Raw genomic sequence first — 11180 nt, 5'->3', positions numbered from 1 at the left:
TCTTGTAAAGGCAAATCCATACATTTTCCTCAAAGGGACATGAATAAGATAAAGTAGCAATTTTTAGAGACTTTTCAATGTAATTCTATGATCAAATTTACTTCCTTTGCTTGATATATGTTGTTAAAAAGCATACCTAGGTAGGCTCAAGAGTAGCATGTACTGGGAGCTTGCTGACACACACATGTCTCTTGTCATTGGCTCAGCATACGTGTTCAGCTCTCAGTAGTTCATTGCATCCCTGGAGTGAAAATAGTTCACTAATAAAATGATTTGAAACAGTAGAAAAATGTCTTGTTGTCCCTTTAAACTGTGAGCTGCTTGCGTGTGTGTACAGTCTCACATGAGACCTCTGAGAGCCCTTTAAGTACACACCTGTTCTACCAGCAACTAATCACTGAATTTCAGAAGATATGGGGCACGATCCGATATACGGCGCAGGTTTCGGCGCAAGCATGGAAACCTGCGCCGCCCATAGTTTCAGCTCGCACAGCGACCTATCACATATACGGCTCCGGCAGTTGCTAAAGTGCCGTAAGTCTGACAAACTAGCGATGTCCAGAAATCTGCGTAAGTACAAATTTCTGGAGTCGCCAGTGACTTATGGCACTTTAGAAACTGCCGCCGCCTAAAAAAACTGACTTAAATATTAAATCTCCCGTTACTGTCTAACACGCCTCCCAAACATAGCCCGACACGTATACCCCTCTATCCGCAATCCCCCCTCTCACTCCTAACAATAAATGTATTAACCCCTAAACCGCCACTCCCGGACCCCGCCGCCACCTATATTAACTGTATTACCCCCTAATCTGAGCCCCCTACACCGCCACCACCTATATTATATATATTAACTCCTAATCTGATCCCCCTACACCGCCGCCAGCTACATTAAAATGATAACCCCCTAATGTGAGCCCCTAGCCCGCCGCCAGCTACATTAAAATGATAACCCCCTAAAGTGAGCCCATACCCCGCCGCCACCTACATTAAAATGATAACCCCCTAAACTGACCCCCCTACACCGCCGCCACCTATATTAAAATTATTACCCCCTAATGTGAGCCCCCTACCCCGCCGCCACCTATTTTAACTACATTACCCCCTAATATGAGCCCCCTACCCCGCCGCCACCTATATTAAAATTATTAACCCCTAATCTAATCCCCCTACACCGCCGCCACCTATATTAAAATGATAACCCCCTAATGTGAGCCCCCTACACCGTTGCCACCTATTTTAACTACATTACCCCCTAATATGAGCCACCTACCCCGCCGCCACCTATATTAAAATTATTAACCCCGGGGGCGGAGCCAACTGCCAAGCAGACTAGTCGTATTGGAAACAAGCTCCGCATACATTTCTATTTAAAATTGTAATTTCTGCAGGTAACTAGCCTAAAAAGAGCTTAAATCTAGCACAGCAGTGATGAACAATAGTATGTTGCAGCCTTGGAAGCTAACCTGAACAGCGAGAAAAAATAGGAGGTGATGTACTTAGTTTGAGGCCTATGTTCACGCTACCACTACCCTTCTTTCTGTACTATTTGAGCTGAGTATCAGGGATTTCGCTACAGAGCTGAGCACATCCTAGCTAATTTACCCTATTTGATCATGGAGGAGGACTACCGAATGCAGATCCAAGAGCTCCTTATACAACTGGACATACAAATACAAGTTAACTTTGCCGCACTCACATGGGAGCTGAGAGACTCTTGTGCACACGATACTAACAGATTACCTAAGATGGCGGAGAGAGAAGACCTTGTTTTGATATACCCGGAGCAATTGACCGCATCAAGTTCCGCTCACACCACACCAGATGTAAATCAGAGCTGTATACTGCGGAGAGGCGAGATCGGAGCACCGCTGCAATCTTCCTTACCTGACCGAGAACCTGGGACTCCCTCTGCAGATCCTGAATGCGACAAATTACTGAGCAGCCCTTACTCCATATCTTTTTCAGCCGGATCTCGGGACGGGGCGGCCGACCTCCTGACCTGCGGCGCTGAGGCTACATCGGCAGAGAGAAGGGCCATTCAGTCTCTGGCAATGAGGAGAGGTAGCTCCCGGCGAAAGTCGGTAGATAGGGAGAGACTATGGTACATAGGGTTTGAGTCGCATGTTCATCTAGACCAAGTGACTTTTGGTAATCCTAATAGTCTGAACTTACATGCCCAGCGGTGGTGTCTCCCCCGCTGGTCTCAGAAATTATCTCAGCTAGGAGGATGGCTGAATTTGACCCAGCTGGTCACTACTGGTGTGGGCTGAGTAGTTTCTATCTCCAGGCTCTCATATAGCATATAACCGAGATAGCACTTTGAATATTTGTAATGTCACTGTATTTAGCCCTAGTTTTTGTTCGAGCTATCGTGTAAATGTCATCCAGTTTAATTATTAGAAACAGTTTTGTTCCTGCAGTTCCAATGTTATATTATCCAGATTAGCATGTTAGGGCAGGTTGGATTTTCATTTAATATATTTTAATTGTGTGGGTCAGGCTCTGTGTCTCCCTCAGCCGGCGAGGGGGATGGGGATTTGGGCTAGCACCCTATAATTTCATCTTATAGTCCAACCGGCTATGTTACAATGTTCAAATATTATATATGTGGCCAGCAGGACTTCACTTTTTTCATTTTACCCAGACAAATGGTACTGTTAATAGGCATGGCTTAGATGTATTCGCTAAAGCAGTATGTTTTATTGTAAATTTGTTATACTATAAAAAGGTATGCTAAGTACTGCTCCATTTTGAACCCCTCCCCACCCCCCATCTTATTTACCTTCTTTAGTCATTCACCCAATTTGGTGAATTGTTGCTGTGGTATTAATCCACTTTCTTACACCAATTTATATTACCATTATATACTTTTGATATGTAAAGTTTGATATGTTTAATATGTTTGAATTTAGAAAAACCAGTATTGATCACCTTTTATATTATTTATCTACCCCATGATTACTTTAACTGAAGCAGCGCTACACATCTTAGTGGGGAAAAATGTATCTCTCATCAGTTTTAATGGTTCCACATATGTATGCTCATAATATCATACTAATGGCTGGAATACTATGATAAAGAGGTACTATAGTATCATCTCAAAAAAATAAAAAAAATAAACTGATAGGGTATCAATGTAATTCCTGCAATATATTTATCCGAAATATGCTAGTCATACGGTAGGATATGAATGTCCTGTAAAATGTCTGTCGTGATTTACTTCTGTCATTGGATATGTTCAGTTTGAAATAGCTTGTCTTTTTGCTTTTGTATGAACATGATTTTGCTAATTACCCTAATAAAAAACTTTGATTTAAAAAAAAATAAAATAAAATAAAAAAAAATAAAAAAAATTATTAACCCCTAATCTAATCCCCCTACACCGCCGCCACCTATATTAAAATGATAACCCCCTAATGTGAGCCCCCTACCCCGCCGCCACCTATTTTAACTACATTACCCCCTAATATGAGCCCCCTACCCCGCCGCCACCTATATTAAAATTATTAACCCCTAATCTAATCCCCCTACACCGCCGCCACCTATATTAAAATTATTAACCCCTAATCTAATCCCCCTACACCGTTGCCACCTATATTAAAATTATTAACCCCTAATCTAATCCCCCTATACCGCCGCCACCTATATTAAAATGATTAACTCCTAATCTAATCCCCCTACACCGCCGCCACCTATATTAAAATTATTAACCCCTAATCTAATCCCCCTACACCGCCGCCACCTATATTAAATATATTAACCACTAAACCTAAGTCTAACCCTAACACCCCCTAACATAATTATTATTAAAATGAATCTAAATAATATTAATAATATTAACTAATTTATTCCTATTTAAATCTAAATATTTACCTATAAAATAAACCCTAAGATAGTTACAATGTAATTAATAATTACATTGTAGCTATTTTAGGGTTTATATTTATTTTACAGGTAACTTGGCATTTATTTTAACTAGGTACAATAGATATTAAATAGTTAATAACTATTTAATAGCTACCTAGTTAAAATAATTACCAAATTACCTGTAAAATAAATCCTAACCTAAGTTACAAATACACCTACACTATCAATAAATTAATTAAACTAGCAATAAATTGGCAGCGAGGTCCGGGAGCGGCGGTTTAGGGGTTAAACACTTTATTAGGGATTGCGGCGGGGGATTAGGTGTTAGGTTTTATTTTGCAGGCATTTTAGGGAGTTACGGGGCTCCAATACTCAGCGTAAGGCTTACTACGCCTGCAATTTGTGGCAAGGTGAAAATGGAGTAAGATTTCTCCATTTTCGCCACGTAAGTCCTTACGCTGTATATTGGATACCAAACTTCTCGGGTTTGGTATGCCTGTCTATGGGCCAAAAAACTACGGCCAAAGGCAGAAATATACAAGCGTAACTTCTATGTTACGCCGTATATGTGATACCAAACCCGCACAAAATTTGGTGTCACCGGCTTTTGCGGGCGACGCTGCATATCGGATTGGGCCCATGAGGTCTAGATTACAAGCGTAGCGCATCTAAAGTGCGTCATGTTGCTCTCGGTCCCAAGCACAATCTGGTGTGGATGATTAAAAAAAGATAATCCTAATGCAGCTAATATATTTTAGCGTGTTCTATACGTTAAATGGGGAGCGGAGGGAGCGCCATTAGTGTTCATATTACAAATGTTGACTTAAAGGGACATAAAACTCACAATTTTCTTTTATGACTCAAATAGAGAATATAATTTTAAACCATTTTCAAATCTACTTCTTTTATCTATTTTGATGAATTGTCTTGGTGTACTTTGCTGAAGAAGCAGCAATTCTAGCTGAACTCTTTGGGTGAGCTAAAATCATGAGGTATATATGTGCAGCCACCAATCTGCAGCTCCTAAGTCTATCTAGGTATCCTTTTCAACAAAGGATACCAAGAGAAGTAGAGAACACAAAAAAATCAGATCATAGAAGTAAACTGGAAAGTTGTTTAAAATCAAATGCTCTATCTGAATCATGAAACAAAAAAATGTGTTTAATGTCCCTTTAAAGGATGCTTTCAGTTTTGAGTAGAAGCCTTTTTTGTGATATAAATGTATTAGCAAAAATGCTTCTAATAAAGGTTATAGCTGTTTTAAAAGTATATTTAAGTATGCACCGTGCACCAGCATTTTAAACACAGCACTTGCTCAGAAAGCCTAAAGTGATTGTACCATCTGGTAATGACTCAATTTGTTAATTGCTGACATAATACAAGCCCCACTGGCTCTCTGAGCAGCTGCAATATTTAAAATGCTGGTGCACTGAGAATATCTAGCTATGCCTCACATGCACGTGCAGAGAATAATATTAACACTAAACCAGTGATAAAGTTTACTAAAAGCATTTTTGCCAATGCAGGTATATTGCAAATATGTTTCTATTCAAAGATATAATTCATCTATGTGCATTTAAATGTGGCCCGGAATGTCCCTGCTCTCCAGCTCAGAACAAAATACCACAGAACAAATCAGTGCTTTTGCAGAGACCTGAAATAAACCTTTGTCATATGATAATAACTTGCATAACAAGACACTAACGGCTAGATTTAGAGTTTTGTCGGTAACGACCCGCGTAGCTAACGATGGCTTTTTTCCCCCCGCACCTTTTAAATACCGTTGGTATTTAGAGCTAGATTTATCAAGCCCCTGTGGCAGCAAGTTCTCACAAGAACTTGCTCGCCGCGATTTATCAAGCAGCGGTCACCAGACCGCTGCTTCCCTAACATCTTCGCCACATCTGTTCTGGCGAAATTCAATCTCCTCGGTCGAGTCCGACCGAGGAGATTGACAGCTCCTGCCCGTGCGTGATTGGCTGTGCACGGGCAGGGGGCGGGATTGCACGCGAGCGCAAAATTGCGCTTGTGTGCAATGTTAATTACCTGCGGGTAATTGCGCCCCGCCACAGGCGAGCTGAGGCGTACAGGGGCGCGTATACACGCCCCTGTACGCCTCAGGGTTGATAAATCTAGCCCTTAGAGTTCACAGAAGGGCTGCGTTAGGCTCCAAAAAGGAAGCGTACAGGCATATTTACCGCCACTGCAACTCTCAATACCAGCGGTGCTTACGGACGCGGCCAGCTTCAAAAACGTGCTTGTGCACGATTCCCCCATAGGAAACAATGGGGCCGTTTGAGCTGAAAAAAAACCTAACACCTGCAAAAAAGCAGCGTTCATCTCCTAACGTAGCCCCATTGTTTCCTATGGGGAAACACTTCCTAAGTCTGCAGCTAACACCCTAACATGTACCCCGAGTCTAAACACCCCTAACCTTACACTTATTAACCCCTAATCTGCCGCCCCTGCTATCGCTGACCCCTGCATTTTATTATTAACCCCTAATCTTCCGCTCCGTACACCGCCGCAACCTACGTTATCCCTATGAACCCCTAATCTGCTGCCCCTAACCCCCGCTGACCCCTATATTATATTTATTACCCCCTAATCTGCCCCCCCCCCAACGTCGCTGCTACCTACCTACAATTATTAACCCCTAATCTGCCAACCGGACCTCACCGCTACTCTAATAAATGTATTAACCCCTAAAGCTAAGTCTAACCCTAACACTAACAACCCCCTAAGTTAAATATAATTTTTATCTAACGAAATAAAATAAATCTTATTAAATAAATTATTCCTATTTAAAGCTAAATACTTACCTGTAAAATAAACCCTAATATAGCTACAATATAAATAATAATTATATTGTAGCTATTTTAGGATTAATATTTATTTTACAGGCAACTTTGTATTTATTTTAACCAGGTACAATAGCTATTAAATAGTTATTTACTATTTAATAGCTACCTAGTTAAAATAATTACAAAGTTGCCTGTAAAATAAATATTAATCCTAAAATAGCTACAATATAATTATTATTTATATTGTAGCTATATTAGGGTTTATTTTACAGGTAAGTATTTAGCTTTAAATAGGAATAATTTATTTAATAAGATTTATTTATTTCAGATTAGTGGTTAAAAAAATGTATTAGAGTGGAGGCGATGTGGGGGGGCCTCGGTTTAGGGGTACATAGGTAGTTTAGGGGTGTTAGTGTACTTTAGAGCACAGTAGTTAAGAGCTTTATGAACCGGCGTTAGCCCAGAAAGCTCTTAACTCCTGGCTTTTCTCTGCGGCTGGAGTCTTGTCGTTAGATTTCTAACGCTCACTTCAGCCAAGACTCTAAATACCGGAGTTAGAAAGATCCCATTGAAAAGATAGGCTACGCAATTGACGTAGGGGGATCTGCGGTATGGAAAAGTCGCGGCTGGAAAGTGAGCGTTAGACCCTTTCCTGTCTGACTCTAAATACCAGCGGTAGGACAAAACCAGCGTTAGGACCGCCTAACGCTGGTTTTGACGGCTAACGCAGAACTCTAAATCTAGGCGTTATTTTGTTAGAAGCAGTTGTATTGTTTTGCAGTAAAGAGACCTTTGATATGACTAAACAAATCAGTCAATCACTGTGCATTATGTTGCAGGGTAACGATTCTAAATGCTGCAGGATGTGGACCACCCCAGGACAATGGAAAACAAAAATTGTTTGGGGAGTTAGATTGCAAGAAAAGGGACAAAATTAATTATAAAAGCACATTGCAATTTGTTAAAGGGATATGAAATACAGAAAAATACATATTTTGTGACTCAAACAGAGCATATAATTTAAAAAAAAGTTTCCAATTTACTTCTATTATCAAATTAGCTTCATTTCCATGATATTCTGTGTTGCAGAGATACCTAGGTATCTGTCTGGAGCACTATATGGCAGGAAATAGTGCTGCCCTCTAGTGTTCTTGCAAATGGATAACATTTTTACAAATCTTCGGCCATATAGTGCTCCAAAAATGTGCCGGCTCCTAAGCATACATTCCTGCTTTTCTACATAATATATCAAGAGAACAAAGAAAATGTGATACTAGAAATAAATTGGAAAGTTGCTGCTCTATCTGAATCATGAAAGAAACATTTTGGTTTTCATGTTCCTTTAAATTACTAATAATGATACAATAAAAAAAACCAAAAATTCAATTTGCTTCTGTTGCCAAATGTATCTTTATCGTAGTCTCCTTTGTTACAACTTAACTCCTTTCTTTGAGAGCATACTAAGGTAGAGATTTTTGCTCTTGATTGGTTAAATAGCTGCGTCAGGAGCTTTAGGGATATTTGCTCTTGACTATGACATTACCTATGTGTTTAATCTCTTTGTGGGGATTAACCTGTAGTAAATCAGTGCTCTGAGGTTGCCAACTTGCTGTACTTGTCCAGGCAAGTCAGTGTTTTTTTCTGACTTGATCCGAATTGCACAAGTCAGTTTTTATAATGTGACTTTACACTGGACTTGCCTTTTGAGATGTGATGACTTGGAGATGTCTCACAAGTCATTTTACAGTTGTTGCAATGTTACATTGTTGCAAATAGACAATAAAAAGTACAATTAATGTCACCTCTCAGCTGTTATTTACAAATGAAGGTATTTGATCATGTGCATAAAGCCATAGATAGGTGAATAAATACTTTTGTGGCAGCAAAATGAAATTAGAGGTTACGTTTATTTGATTAAATAATGAGAATGAAAACGTCTTGGTACATCAATAAAGATGGGAAAGCAAATGCTTTATGATACTTTATGATCTAGGGTAGTGCTGATAAGTGTTACCAACCCCAGATTATCATTCAATTCCTCCATTTCTTATTAATGATCCAGTGGTCACCATACAGGAAGAGAAGGTGGCAGCAGTTTTATAAGCCATATAACACATGCCTGTGAGAGTGTTTGTGCTCTGAGTGACATCAGCAACACGGTGAGAACTGCACTTTATATACACATACTCACTCTGTTTCAAATAGAAAATGGTTTATTAACCTGAAGGAACTTGTGAGAGCCATTGTTGGTCAATAACTCACACTTACCTGATGGTTTTTGTAAATGATAGAGGGAATTCTATTCCTTCTGCCTTTTACACCCTCCATATTATTTCCACTAAAGTCTGAAGCACTGAATGCATTGATCGTGCGATATCAGTCTCTATTGTATGCTTTTTTTATTTTCTGTGTTTAATATTTGTAATTATTTTATAGGTGTTCCGTTAAACAAAATAGATGTTCCTGTATTTGTGTGTGTGACACGCCGCTCCATCTTGCCAGCGGCTCTGCCTCTCCTACCACGGCCGTTGCCATGGTTGCGGCGATTGTTGTGGTGATGACGTCAATGCCGCACGCCGCTTCTGGCCTCTGATGCCGCTCTCCTGTTTGATGTTCTTGGCGCCTATGTAAGTACCTCCCACTTTTATTTATTTTTTTAAATCTTTTATTTATATCCAACAGTGAAATCATAATTGATTCATTTTCCTTTGCCACACGCAGGAAGCCAAAGGAAAATAGAAAAAGACAAACGAGAACGTGTTTACAACAATAAGGAAAACAGAGAAATATGGCTTATACCTTAACATAAGTTCTCACTTAACCATATATGGATACGTCATTATTATAGAATAACCTCTACATCATGAGATGACCATACAACACTGGTTAATATGCATAAAAAAATTATAATTCAAAAAGCTTATATTTACTCTGATATACCTTTAACCAATAAACTATAATCACTTTCACTGGCTTTATTCAAAGCATATTAATCATACACTGTTGTTTTTTCTTTTTTTTTTCTTCCTCGAACAAGACGAAACAAAATAAAACAAAACAAAAATAAATAAATTATTTTCTCTCTCCTCTCCCCTCCCACCCTCATAATGTTTTCTTGTGAATTAACCACTGACTATGTTGTACATAACCCATCCCAAACAATTTCAATCTAACTAATACTATATTACTACTATTTAGAGGCCGACCTCCCTAGGTCGCGCCAGCCATGTTGAGGGGAATAGGTTAGATACCACAAGCTCTGCAAACGAGATGGAATTTAAAAATGGGGTAAGGATACGTCTTTGAATTGGAAATGGGTAGGATTTGATCAATGGGAGCCAATCCAGAAGGAAGATTCCTATCCTGACTTCCGCTAAGAAATTCGTTTAATAAGATTCAAATAATATCTGGTATTGTATTTCTTTAAGAAATAATGAAAAACTTGGCGCCACATGGTTTTTCCCACTTTTAAGTATTAAATGTCTTGTAGTGAGAATAATCATATTTAAAACTTTAGACATTCTTTTAGATCTTAGATCAGAGCTTGTTAAAAAGTACCTCCCACTTTATGCACTTTGCCCAAGTATAGGTGTTACTGTGTGTGATCCTGGGGCTTATATTTTATACCTGAACTGCTGTTTGCATGATCATTACTGAACTCTGCCTGTTTCAAGACTACTCTATGGTTTAACCCCTGAACTGCTGTTTGCCTTATTTTTGCTGATCTCTGCATGTTCCTGACCATTCTACTGGTTTACCCCTGAGCTGCTGAACTGTTGATTGCCTTATTGTTGCTGACATTTGCCTCTTTCTGACCATTCTACTGGTTTGCCCCTGAACTGCTGATTGCCTTATTGCTGCAGACCTCTGCCTGTTCCTGACCATTCTACTGGTTTACCCCTGAACTGCTGATTGCCTTTCTGTTGCCAGACTTTGCTTGTCTCTGACCATTCTCTGCCTTACCCTTATTGCCATGAAGGACTACCCTGTCTACCGTGAGTACTGCTTACCTCATTTCTTAAACTCACTTTGTTCTGGGATACTTCCTTATCCTTCCACTTGACGCTGTGATAAGAAGACTTCTGGCCAAGTTTGGTCTGAAAGGGAAATATTCCACAAGCATTACATTCAGTGATGTGCAGTCACTAGAGGCAGGTGAGGCAGTGCTTCACCTCTCATATGGGCAAAAATATATATATTTTTTATTGACTTTAAAAAAAAAAAAAAAAATTGTATTTTTTTCCCCCAGCATTTTTTTTCTTCACAGCTATATGTTGTGCAATGAAGAGGCACAAGCAGGTCTGCCCACCATTACACAACATGCTGCGCCATCTACTGGATGACAGTGGTTAAGATCATTGCATGGCCCATAAGTGCTTTATTTGAGGCAGTCCTATTTGGGCTGAACCAATCCAGTGAGAGGCATTAGTAAGTGGAACTTAGGGTTGGGGCTGGATGTTAAATCATATAAAACAAAACAAAAACGGAAAAAAACAACTTTCATTT

The sequence above is a fragment of the Bombina bombina genome, chromosome 8 (genome assembly GCF_027579735.1).
Source record: "Bombina bombina isolate aBomBom1 chromosome 8, aBomBom1.pri, whole genome shotgun sequence".
Taxonomy (NCBI): domain Eukaryota; kingdom Metazoa; phylum Chordata; class Amphibia; order Anura; family Bombinatoridae; genus Bombina; species Bombina bombina.
This window is presented reverse-complemented; position numbering follows the sequence as displayed.